The sequence below is a fragment of the Phyllobates terribilis genome, unplaced genomic scaffold (genome assembly GCF_046119375.1).
Source record: "Phyllobates terribilis strain yellow unplaced genomic scaffold, ASM4611937v1 Scaffold_9__5_contigs__length_417890890, whole genome shotgun sequence".
Classification (NCBI taxonomy): domain Eukaryota; kingdom Metazoa; phylum Chordata; class Amphibia; order Anura; family Dendrobatidae; genus Phyllobates; species Phyllobates terribilis.
This window is the reverse complement of record NW_027362769.1, coordinates 183,155,391-183,167,899: the sequence shown is the minus strand read 5'-3', so window position 1 is coordinate 183,167,899 and position 12,509 is coordinate 183,155,391.

The following is a 12,509-nucleotide window of genomic DNA, read 5'->3' as shown; positions in this document are numbered from 1 at the left end:
TACTCATATATAAAACAGGGTATAACATTATGTGCATACAGAGGGAAAAGGTCACCGTCTTACATTCCTCCCTCCTAAAACATGGTCGTCCCAACCATGAGAGCACCTGTAAAGACACCAATGCACATTTAAAACCTTCAACACACAGTTTTATATAAAATGCACAATAGATTAACACATTTTTATCAATTCTTCTGTTGGTCAACTTTGACCTCGGTCCCACTCGGTTGGGACCCTGGAACAGAGAGTTCAAGTCTATTTCTTAAGACTGGCCATTTTTGCCCACTTTAGTATTTGCCCACACGCAAAGGCAGAGTCCTTCGACCCGGCTCGCACATCGGGTCATCCGAAGAACCAGGCGGGTGTGCCTTACCCTAGCCTCTCCGCTGTAAGGGACTAACCACAAATGTTCAAGTTCCTTTAAACAGGGATCCATCTGACCCCAGTCCCCTTGCTCCTGGGACCTACAAAAAAAATGTCCATCACAGGCCCATTGGCCAACAAATCCTGCTCCGGGTTTACCAAACACAGGAAGTCCTTGTTAAGAACACAGTGGTCCACTGGCCAACTTACATCTGCTCTGACAGTCCTGAAGCAGTGACCCGGCACAATCCTTGGGTCATCCTGACAGTTTTCCCCCTCCCTACTTTTTGCTGAGTACGGTCCTTTTAAGAACCATGTGTTGCTCAATAGCTCCTATACAAGAACACAGTCCATGGAGCAGTTGCACACAGTCCTTTAGTGTGGGAGATTTAACCCTATCACTGTTCAGTCCCGTAATCTAGCAGGGGAATGCGCAACAGGCGCAAGAACTTGGAGGGGGGGAAACAAAGAGGGGGGGAAACTTTGACCTCGGCCCAGCCTATCCTCACCTCCAGAGGCTCTAGTGGAGACCAGGTAGTCGCTTAGTCACGTCCCTGCAGGGTAAGTCCGGCCCGTGGCGCAGTGGGTCCACCGCACTCACATAGATAAGGAAGAAACAAGAGATAAGGATGACAAAGCGGAACCATGGTGGGCACATGACAATCATCATCATCCCACCCACACAGGAAATAATGAAATGGAGAAACGGATTGAGAAGTTACCATTCGTTTTGTTATTTACTTGGTGTAATTCGTCTTTAATTTTGCAGCATAAATGTGTCGAATTATCTGAAATGAAGCAAAGAAAAAGACATCAGCGGGTGCAGAACGTGTGCGGGTCCTGAGTACTTTCCCTTCACATGAGCCCCCCAGTGAGAGCCTCACCACAAATTAGGCTGATTGAAGACTTTGCGGCCACCGCTGTGACCCGGATTGTTGCCGCGGTGCAGCTGCCTCTTCTGATTCGCTTTATTGCTATGAGCGCTGGTTAAAAAGCTCTTAGAAGCTGAAACCACTTCTAGCTCCTTGTGATCTCGTCTTCCGTTCTCTTTTATTTCTCGACATCTTTTTTTGCAATGCTGAAGTGAAACGTCTCGTCTTATCTCTCTCGGCCAGATCCGACTTCTTGGACTATTAACGCTTCTCAATAATGGCCCAGACTCCAGCTCTTTCCCGCAGGATCTTGTGTGTTTTGTTTCTTCTTCTGTTATAACTGAAAATGAGAAATATATTTGGATGGAAAGTAAATCCCTTCTGACGGGGCGGCGCATAGGGCCATCGGCGGACACCGACAGAAGATGGTACAAGAACAGTATAAGGGCGCATTGTAATCCAATAGCTCGCCACAACGCAGCCGTCTATGTGTCTGTAACAGAAGCCGCTTCAGAGCTTCATGTGGCCCCAGTATCTTTCGGGTCCCTGAACAATTATTGAATTAATCTTTTCATTAACTTGTTCTCTAGATGTTTATATATATTATATTGTATGCATCTCTATATACAGTGACATGTAAATGTTTGGGCACCCGTGGTTATTGTGAACAGTTAAGAAAGTTGAAGATGAAATGATCTTTAAAAGGCCTAAAGTTACAGATGACACATTTCATTTGTATTTTAGGCAAAAGAAAAAAAATATATTGTCATTTTTTTTTTCATTTTAAAAATTACTCTAACCTTGTAACAAAAACCAGCAGTCATGGGATCTTCTAAGCAGCTGCTGAGCACCATGAAAATGGTGGAGGCCACAAAGCAGGAGATGCTATAAGAAGATAGCAAAGGGTTTTCAAGTTGCCCTTTCCTCAGTTCTAAATGTAATTAAGAAATGGCAGTTACCAGGGACAGTGGAGGTCAAGATAAGGTCTGGAAGAGCAAGCAACATTTCAGTGAGAGCTGTTCATAGGATTGCTAGAGAGGCCAATCAGAATCTCCACTTGACTGCAAAAGACCTTCACAGAGATTTAGCAGACTCTGGAGTTGTGGTACATTGTTCTACTGTCCAGAGACACCTGCACAAATATGGCCTTCATGGAAGAGTCATCAGCAGAAAACCTCTCCTGAATCCTCACCATCAAATTCAGCATCAAAAGTAGCAAAAGAACATCTAAACAAGCCTGATGCATTTTGGAAACAAGTCCTGTGGACCGATGACGTTAAAATAGAAGTCTGTGGTCACAATGATCACAGGTATGTGTGGAGAAAAAAGGGCACCAGAATTTCAGGAGAAGAACATCTCGCCAACCATTAAGCATGGGGGAGGATCAATCATGCTCTGGGGTTGTGTTACAGCCAATGGCAAAGGGAACATTTCACAGGTAGAGGGAAGAATGGATTCAATGAAATTTCAACAAATTCTTGATGCAAATATAACACAATCTGTAAAAGAGCTGAAGATGAAAAGAGGATTCTGCAAATGGATAATGATCCTAAACAAACATCACAATCAACAATAGACGACCTGAAAAGGCGCAAGCTGAAGGTTTTACAATGGCCCTCACAGTTCCCTGATCTGAACATCATTGAGAATTTGTGGCTAGACCTCAAGATGGCAGAAATGCAAGACGCTTCAGGAATCTCACAGAAATGGAAGAATTATTGAAGGAAGAATGGAGGAAAATCCATCAAACAAGAATTGAAAGACTCTTGTCTGGATACAAAAAGCGTTTACAAGATGTGATACTTTCAAAAGGGGGCGCTACTAGGTACTAACCATGCAGGGGGCACAAACTTTTGTTGGCCCATTTTCCTTTTTGAAATTTTTAAAATGTAAAAGATAAATATATATATATATATTTTGCCTAAAATACAAAGGAAATGTGTCATCTTTAGCTTTAGTGCATGCTTAGTAATCTGTAGCCTGGAGATGACTCACTGACAGGAACAGATGAGTGCTATGGGCATACTTAGTGATCTGTAGCCTGGAGATGACTCACTGACATGGACAGGAGAGTGTTGTGGGCATACTTAGTGATCTGTAGCCTGGAGATGACTCACTGACATGGACAGGAGAGTGTTGTGGGCATGCTTAGTGATCTGTAGCCTGGAGATGACTCACTGACATGGACAGGAGAGTGTTGTGGGCATGCTAAGTGATCTGTAGTCTGGAGATGACTCACTGACATGGACAGGAGAGTATTTTGGGCATGCTTAGTGATCTGTAGCCTGGAGATGACTCACTGACATGAACAGGAGAGTATTGTGGGCATGCTTAGTGATCTGTAGCCTGGAGATGACTCACTGACATGAACAGGAGAGTGTTGTGGGCATGTTTAATGATCTGTAGCCTGGAGATGACTCACTGACATGGACGGGAGAGCGTTGTGGGCATGCTTAGTGATCTGTAGCCTGGAGATGACTCACTGACATGGACAGGAGAGTGTTGTGGGCATGCTTAGTGATCTGTAGCCTGGAGATGACTCACTGACATGGACAGGAGAGTATTGTGGGCATGCTTAGTGATCTGTAGCCTGGAGATGACTCACTGACATGGACAGGAGAGTGTTGTGGGCATGCTTAGTGATCTGTAGCCTGGAGATGACTCACTGACATGGACAGGAGAGTGTTGTGGGCATGCTTAGTGATCTGTAGTCTGGAGATGACTCACTGACATGGACAGGAGAGTATTTTGGGCATGCTTAGTGATCTGTAGCCTGGAGATGACTCACTGACATGAACAGGAGAGTATTGTGGGCATGCTTAGTGATCTGTAGCCTGGAGATGACTCACTGACATGAACAGGAGAGTGTTGTGGGCATGCTTAGTGATCTGTAGCCTGGAGATGACTCACTGACATGAACAGGAGAGTGTTGTGGGCATGTTTAATGATCTGTAGCCTGGAGATGGCTCACTAACATGGACGGGAGAGCGTTGTGGGCATGCTTAGTGATCTGTAGCCTGGAGATGACTCACTGACATGGACAGGAGAGTGTTGTGGCCATGCTTAGTGATCTGTAGCCTGGAGATGACTCACTAACATGGACGGGAGAGTGTTGTGGGCATGCTTAGTGATCTGTAGCCTGGAGATGACTCACTGACATGGACAGGAGAGTGTTGTGGGCATGCTTAGTGATCTGTAGCCTGGAGATGACTCACTGACATTGACGCGCCCCCTGGGCCATGTTCAAGGGACACCCGGAGCCGGATCTGGATAGGGGTAGTAGTCCTTGTGGCAGTGACCCGGTCCGTGCCCAGGGTGGTCAAACTAAGTGTGTGGCAGTCTTTTGTAGATGTTGTTTAAGTGTCGACTACGCCACCCGTTGATTGCGGCTAGGAGGCCGCCGCTGCAGAGCAGACCGCTGAGGCCGGTGGTAGGATTGTGCAGCAAGGATGGTATAACCCCCAACGGGAGGGGTATGGCCTCAGGGCAGCAGATGTGGAAGATGGTGGTTGTGATGGTGCAGCAAGGAAGCTCAGAGACATGCGATGCAGTTTCAGGGTTTTTACTCACAGGTGTTCCTTCAGTCACTCTGGCCTTGAGTGACCACCCGAGTCGTGCTGCGTCCACCAGGTGTGGGACTCGGCCAACTCCCAGGCAGTCCAGAGCGTGGTCCTGAGCTCCCCTCTCTTCCTTCCTACTGGCCGTTCCCACCAGGGACCCACCTTTGTCCGGCTCCCTCGGGCCTCTTGGTGGTAAAACCTTCTCTGGCTTTCCTGACCCTACTCGTGGTGTGCCTTCCTGGTGGATGTGGTGAGGGTCGCGCCAAAACTTGACCACGACCTCCGGTTCCTGGCTGAGGATCATTAGCCTCCACCAGTTTGGGTTCCGGTACCCTTTTCTGCCAACCCTTCACCCTTTTGCTTTACTTCTGGGATCTCAGGGTTCCCTCTTGTCCTGCGTCTCTGGGCCTCTCTTCCTCCTCCTCTCCACTGCAGGCCTGGCCCTGGAGCTGGGCCCAGCCGGAGCCACAGCTCCCTGTCAGCCCTCCTGGCTGAACTCTCCCTCTGACTCTCTCAGCTCTGCTCTCCCTGTCTCTAGATGGTGCCCACCATATATACTCCCTCTATGTGTGAGCCCAGGTGACTAGCACCCAATGGGCTCCTACCTCTATGCCCAGAGTCCCTCCCCTATCTGCCCCTACACTACTGGGATGTTCCTCCCCCCCTCCCACTCCAGCCAGGGACAGACGCTGTCGTACCTGCACATCTATCTGGTGGGAGTACCGTTGTTCTGTCCCCCGGAAATGGGATGAGTGTAGTGCATGCAGCTAGCTGAGCTCAGTCCCACACTCCATCCTTACCCGGGAGTGGAATACCACACCTCTGGATCGAGGTGCAATACCCCTGTAGCAGCCGAGTCCTCGGGGTGCTACATTTTCCCCTGGTAAATCACAGCACGTCCTCGGGCTGTAAAAGAATAAAACATACCAAAACATACAAACTTTTTAAAGTACACACTAACATATAAAACATTATAAAACATTATCAGAATATAATATGACAGGTAACTTATATATTATTCTAGCAATATAAACTTTTTCATATAAAACGTTCTTGTTCCTCCGGTCACGGTGCAACTTATGACCGGGTAAAGTGCAACAGTCACTAGAAGAAAATCAGTTCTTCCTATAAAACCGGTAGGGGCGCTTTAGGAAGCGCAACTATTTACAGGATATGGCCGCTCTCAGTCCTCGGCCAGTGGGGAAAAGGGATGGCTGCTCACAGTCCTCAGCCTGTGGGGAAGAGGGATGGCTGCTCACAGTCCTCAGCCTGTGGGGAAGAGGGATGGCTGCTCACAGTCCTCAGCCTGTGGGAAAAGGGACACACAGCAAACAGTTCACACTAGTCCCAACGGGGACCACACTCTGATTTGCATCATATCAAGTACCCCTACGGGTAACTATCTACAGTTTCAGTCTATGCTACTTCCCTTCAGCAGCAGTGTCCTCTCCTTATCTCCTCCTGAGGGTAATCTTCAAACCCGTCCGGGTCCTTTTGTTCCTCCTCATACCGCAGCTCTTCCTCCGTCAGCCGGTGCACATGAAGGGCGTACGGTCCTTTGGCACACTGATGCCGGGTGAAGGTGACCTCGTCACCCAGGTAAAGGTCACGTCCGCGGTGTCCCTCCGGCAGGTGAGATTCGACATCCCTGCGGGTGACAAAGACGTCGCCGGGGGTTTTGTGATCCCTGATAAAGCCCCAGCCGTGCTCCAGTTGGAACTTGATTACAGTCCCGGTGGCGCGGGGACCGTGGGCTGCACGGGGGTTTCTCCGGGTCCGGCTTTTCTGCTCCGCGCTCTGGACCTGCAGCCGCTCCTCGCGGATCCGCCTCTCTCGCCGTTCTTTGTTGAAGACCTCCAGTTGTTGTCGGCAGCACTCCGCACGCTGGGCTGCGGCCGCCCGGGTCTCTTGGGTGAACCCCATGAGGTTTTCACCGGTGGGGTCCCATGCGAACTGCGCCTCCTCCAACGGGAGTGGGGTGATCTTGGCGGGTGCCGGAGCCAGGATCAGGGGCTCACACAGGGGCCATTCCTTCCGGAATCGGGGATTGAGGTATTCCGGTGGCCACTCAAAGGGCTGCCCATTCGGGCAAGTATGTTGCACAAGTAGGTCTTCGCCTAGGGGCAGCACTGTGGAGGTCGAGGGCGCGGTGGTGGTAGCGGCACCCGGATTCACCAGGCCTTGCGACCAGGCCGGTGGCACTTTAAAGGTGAAGGGCACTGTGGAGACGGCGGCGCCCGGGGGCACTCGGCCTTGCGACCAGGCCGGTGGCATTTCCTGCTTGGCCGCGCTCAGGGTTAAGGCGCGTGACGTCACAGGGGGCGTGGCCGCGGCTCCTGCCGCTTGAGGCCTAGTTCGGAGCGGTGGCGGTGCAGCAACGGGCACGGTCGGTGGGATTTCGGGCTCTGCGACGGGGAGCTGGGGCAGGCTTACGGCTACTAGGCTTGGGGTAGTAACGTCCCCTTTACCTGCTTTCATCTCTTCAGCTCCTTCCACGGCGTCGTCTCCGGCCTTCGTCCCTCCTGCACCATCCTCAGAGGCAGACAGACTCCTCGTCCCGGGTGGCGTCCTTTGCTGGCGGGTTCCAACCTGCAGGGCCATTTCTCTGCTCCACTCGGCCAGCACTTCTTGCTGCACTCGGGCCATCTTCCGAGCCAAGCCCTCCAGCGCGGTCTGTGCATGCTCCCGATCTTTGGGGAGCTGTGCCAGGATCTCCACCAGGCCTTCTGGGGTGGCGGCCTGCAACAGGCTCCTGACCAGAGGGTCGGTGCTGCCTGACTCTCCCTCCATCTCCGGGTGCGATCTTTCCAGACTCCTCCAGGCTGCACCCATCCTCTCACCTTTGTTCTTGATCCGCCCATACTGAGGGCGGTCCTGGGGCAACTTGGTGATTGTCAGTTTCAGGGGCAGACCCCTCGCTCTGATGGACATCTCTATCATTGCAGTCTCTGCTGGTGGGGGCGGTCTCCGCTTTTGGCGCTCTTCTGGGACCAGGCCCACGATGGGAGGTGGTCTCTTGCCACCCTCTGGCACGCCCATAATGGCGTCCGCTCTGCCAGGGCGGGAAATCATCTCAGATGGCGGGAATCGTCTCCTAATGGCGGGAAACTCCGTGGATGGCGGGAAAAGGCTGCAGATGGCGGGCAAACGGCGGGAAACGATCCGAGAAGGCGTCCGATGGCGGGGACCCTTCGGAATTGGCGGGAGACTTCTTCTTACGGTAAATATGAACTTTTCTTCAGGCACGCAGTACCCGGTGGTTGCGGGCACGTAATCCTGCCGACTACGCCAAAGTTGACGCGCCCCCTGGGCCATGTTCAAGGGACACCCGGAGCCGGATCTGGATAGGGGTAGTAGTCCGTGTGGCGGTGACCCGGTCCGTGCCCAGGGTGGTCAAACTAAGTGTGTGGCAGTCTTTTGTAGATGTTGTTTAAGTGTCGACTACGCCACCCGTTGATTGCGGCTAGGAGGCCGCCGCTGCAGAGCAGACCGCTGAGGCCGGTGGTAGGATTGTGCAGCAAGGATGGTATAACCCCCAACGGGAGGGGTATGGCCTCAGGGCAGCAGATGTGGAAGATGGTGGTTGTGATGGTGCAGCAAGGAAGCTCAGAGACATGCGATGCAGTTTCAGGGTTTTTACTCACAGGTGTTGTTCCGGTCACTCCGGCCTTGAGTGACCACCCGAGCCGTGCTGCGTCCACCAGGTGTGGGACTCGGCCAACTCCCAGGCAGTCCAGAGCGTGGTCCTGAGCTCCCCTCTCTTCCTTCCTACTGGCCGTTCCCACCAGGGACCCACCTTTGTCCGGCTCCCTCGGGCCTCTTGGTGGTAAAACCTTCTCTGGCTTTCCTGACCCTACTCGTGGTGTGCCTTCCTGGTGGATGTGGTGAGGGTCGCGCCAAAACTTGACCACAACCTCCGGTTCCTGGCTGAGGATCATTAGCCTCCACCAGTTTGGGTTCCGGTACCCTTTTCTGCCAACCCTTCACCCTTTTGGTTTACTTCTGGGATCTCAGGGTTCCCTCTTGTCCTGCGTCTCTGGGCCTCTCTTCCTCCTCCTCTCCACTGCAGGCCTGGCCCTGGAGCTGGGCCCAGCCGGAGCCACAGCTCCCTGTCAGCCCTCCTGGCTGAACTCTCCCTCTGACTCTCTCAGCTCTGCTCTCCCTGTCTCTAGATGGTGCCCACCATATATACTCCCTCTATGTGAGAGCCCAGGTGACTAGCACCCAATGGGCTCCTACCTCTATGCCCAGAGTCCCTCCCCTATCTGCCCCTACACTACTGGGATGTTCCTCCCCCCCTCCCACTCCAGTCAGGGACAGACGCTGTCGTACCTGCACATCTATCTGGTGGGAGTACCGTTGTTCTGTCCCCCGGAAATGGGATGAGTGTAGTGCATGCAGCTAGCTGAGCTCAGTCCCACACTCCATCCTTACCCGGGAGTGGAATACCACACCTCTGGATCGAGGTGCAATACCCCTGTAGCAGCCGAGTCCTCGGGGTGCTACAACATGGACAGGAGAGTGTTGTGGGCATGCTTAGTGATCTGTAGCCTGGAGATGACTCACTGACATGGACAGGAGAGTGTTGTGGGCATGTTTAATGATCTGTAGCCTGGAGATGGCTCACTAACATGGACGGGAGAGTGTTGTGGGCATGCTTAGTGATCTGTAGCCTGGAGATGACTCACTGACATGAACAGGAGAGTGTTGTGGGCATGTTTAATGATCTGCAGCCTGGAGATGACTCACTGACATGGACAGGAGAGTGTTGTGGGCATGTTTAATGATCTGCAGCCTGGAGATGACTCACTGACATGGACAGGAGAGTGCTGTGGGCATGCTTAGTGATCTGTAGCCTGGAGATGACTCACTGACATGAACAGGAGAGTGTTGTGGGCATGCTTGGAGATAGTAAGGCTTTACAGAAACTTCATGGATTTTTCAATTAAAGTGTAAAATCTTATGGAATGTTTATAATTGTCCATCAGTAACAATAGAAACATCCGACTAAAAGAGCGAAAACATTGACGAGGCAAATTCAGAGAAACAAAACTTGTGTCAGTCTCAAAACTTTTGGCCACAAGTGTCATTTGCAGCAAGTTATGGCTGTTATCTCCATGACAACGATTTTCTTGGAACATCTCTGTACCGCTCAGTCTTTAGAAAACAAGAAACGTATATTAGCCATAAAGATTTACCCATAATGATTAGTGTTAAGTCATGGCAATGCCATCCATACACCTGACTGCACAGTGTCACAGACAGCAGCACCGATGTACAACTACATTCATAATTGTTACAATGTATCAGTGCAGACAATGCTGTTTGTGGTAAACAAAGGAAAGGATCAATTCTCCCTTCTGCCAGGACCTCACATTACAGCTTTGTTCACATGGACTTGTTTGAGGATTTTTTTTTTTACAGCAGAACCTCTCGGAAATCCTCCTCTAAAGCTGATTCATAAATGCTTGGAAAACTATTCTGATTAATTTCTAGGAGAAACCCACTTTGCTGTTTTATGAGGAATCTTTTGACCTTATTCTTTTCCTGAAAAGATTTTAAAAACACCTGAAAGAAAAAAAATAATGTGCGAGTTACTCCTCTGAATAGTATTCTGATGATATCAGTTACAAACTAGACAATGTACAATAAAAGGGCTGCAAAAAAAAGCATTTTAAGAAAACTCTTCACAACTGCTTCAGGAAAAGCTTTAGAAAACAAAAACTCCTTTAAAAACTCCTCAAAAAGTTTCCTGAAAAGTTTTCCACTTTATTTTTCACCGCCTACAAAACACTCTGTGTGAGCACAGCCTAATGATTGTCATGTTGTGAGTCCATCAGCTGTGTGAGCAGGACAGGATCAGGACACTTCTCCTGCAGCGGTCACTATGACGGGCTGTCTCTTTGCATCATGTATTATTTGGGAACAGATAGAATCTTCCCAATCAGAAAATAACTTGTTACATTGATTCCCAGTGAATTCTCCATGGCTGCTCCCATCATAACTCTGCGGCTGATTGTGTCTGACGTCGCTCTCCTGGTACTGGACGCAGATCTTTGGTGATGTCACTCGGGACTCGCTGTGCTTGGATGAAGTGTGAAGATTTTCTTTCGTCCATGACCGGTCACCTCTGCAGCAAGTTCACCAGAAATCCCACAGCTCATATCCTCGTCCTGGTAAACTCAAAATCACCTCTGTGCCGACTGCCCCCATATTCCCGGGGGCGAAGATTTCTCATGTTTGTTATCTTGCCCTTGGCGCTGAAGATTCCACCTGTTTTCAGTGCAGGTTCATTACTATGTCATTTCCTACCGTCATTGCTGAAATCACCCCGAATTATCTAAATCCCCCCAAAATATAAATCAGTTTTTCTACTGTATATGATATATGTACAGCTGGTATAACCTGGGCATCTCTTGTATATAATGATATATGTACAGCTGGTATAACCTGGGCATCTCCTGCATATAATGATATATGTACAGCTGGTATAACCTGGGCATCTCCTGTATATAATTATATATGTACAGCTGGTATAAGCTGAGCATCGTCTGCATATAATTATATATGTACAGCTGGTATAACCTGGACATCTCCTGTATATAATAAACCTTCAGCCAAGTCTGAGGTCCAGAGTACTTGGCCGCATTCATGTTTCCTTCAATTGTAACCAGTCATCCTGTCCCTGCAGCTAAAAAACACCCCCATAGCATGATGTTGCCACCACCATGTTTCACTGTTGGGATTGTACTGAGCAGGTGATGAGCAGTGCCTGGTTTTCTCCACACATACCGCTTAGAATTATCACCAAAAAGTTCTATCTTTGTCTCATCAGACCAGAGAATCTTATTTTTCATAGTCTGGGAGTCCTTCATGTGTTTTTGAGCAAACTCTCTGCAGGCTTTCATATGTCTTGCACTGAGGAGAGGCTTCCGTCGGGCCACTCTGCCATAAAGGCCCGACTAGTGGAGGGCTGCAGTGATAGTTGACTTTGTGGAACTTTCTCCCATCTCCCTACTGCATCTCTGGAGCTCAGCCACAGTGATCTTGGGGTTCTTCTTTATCTCTCTCACCAAGGCTCTTCTCCCACGATTGCTCATTTTGGCTGGACGGTCAGGTCTAGGAATAATGATATGATATCTGTACAACTGGTATAACCTGGGCATCTCCTGCGTATAATGATATATGTAGAGCTGTTATAACCTGGGCATCTTTTGTATATCATTATATATGTAGAGCTGGTATAACCTGGGCATCTCCTGCATATAATTATACATGTAGAGCTGGTATAACCTGGGCATCTCCTGCATATAATTATATATGTAGAGCTGGTATAACCTGGGCATCTTCTGTATATAATGATACATGTACAGCTGGTATAACCTGGGCATCTCCTGCATATAATTATATATATACAGCTGGTATAACCTGGGCATCTTCTGTATATCATTATATATGTAGTGCTGGTATAACCTGGACATCTCCTGCATATAATTATACATGTACAGCTGGTATAACCTGGGCATCTCCTGCATATAATTATATATGTAGAGCTGGTATAACCTGGGCATCTTCTGTATATAATGATATATGTACAGCTGGTATAACCTGGTCATCTTCTGTATATAATTATATATGTACAGCTGGTATAACCTGGGTATCTCCTGCATATAATTATATATGTACAGCAGGTATAACCTGGGCATCTTCTGTA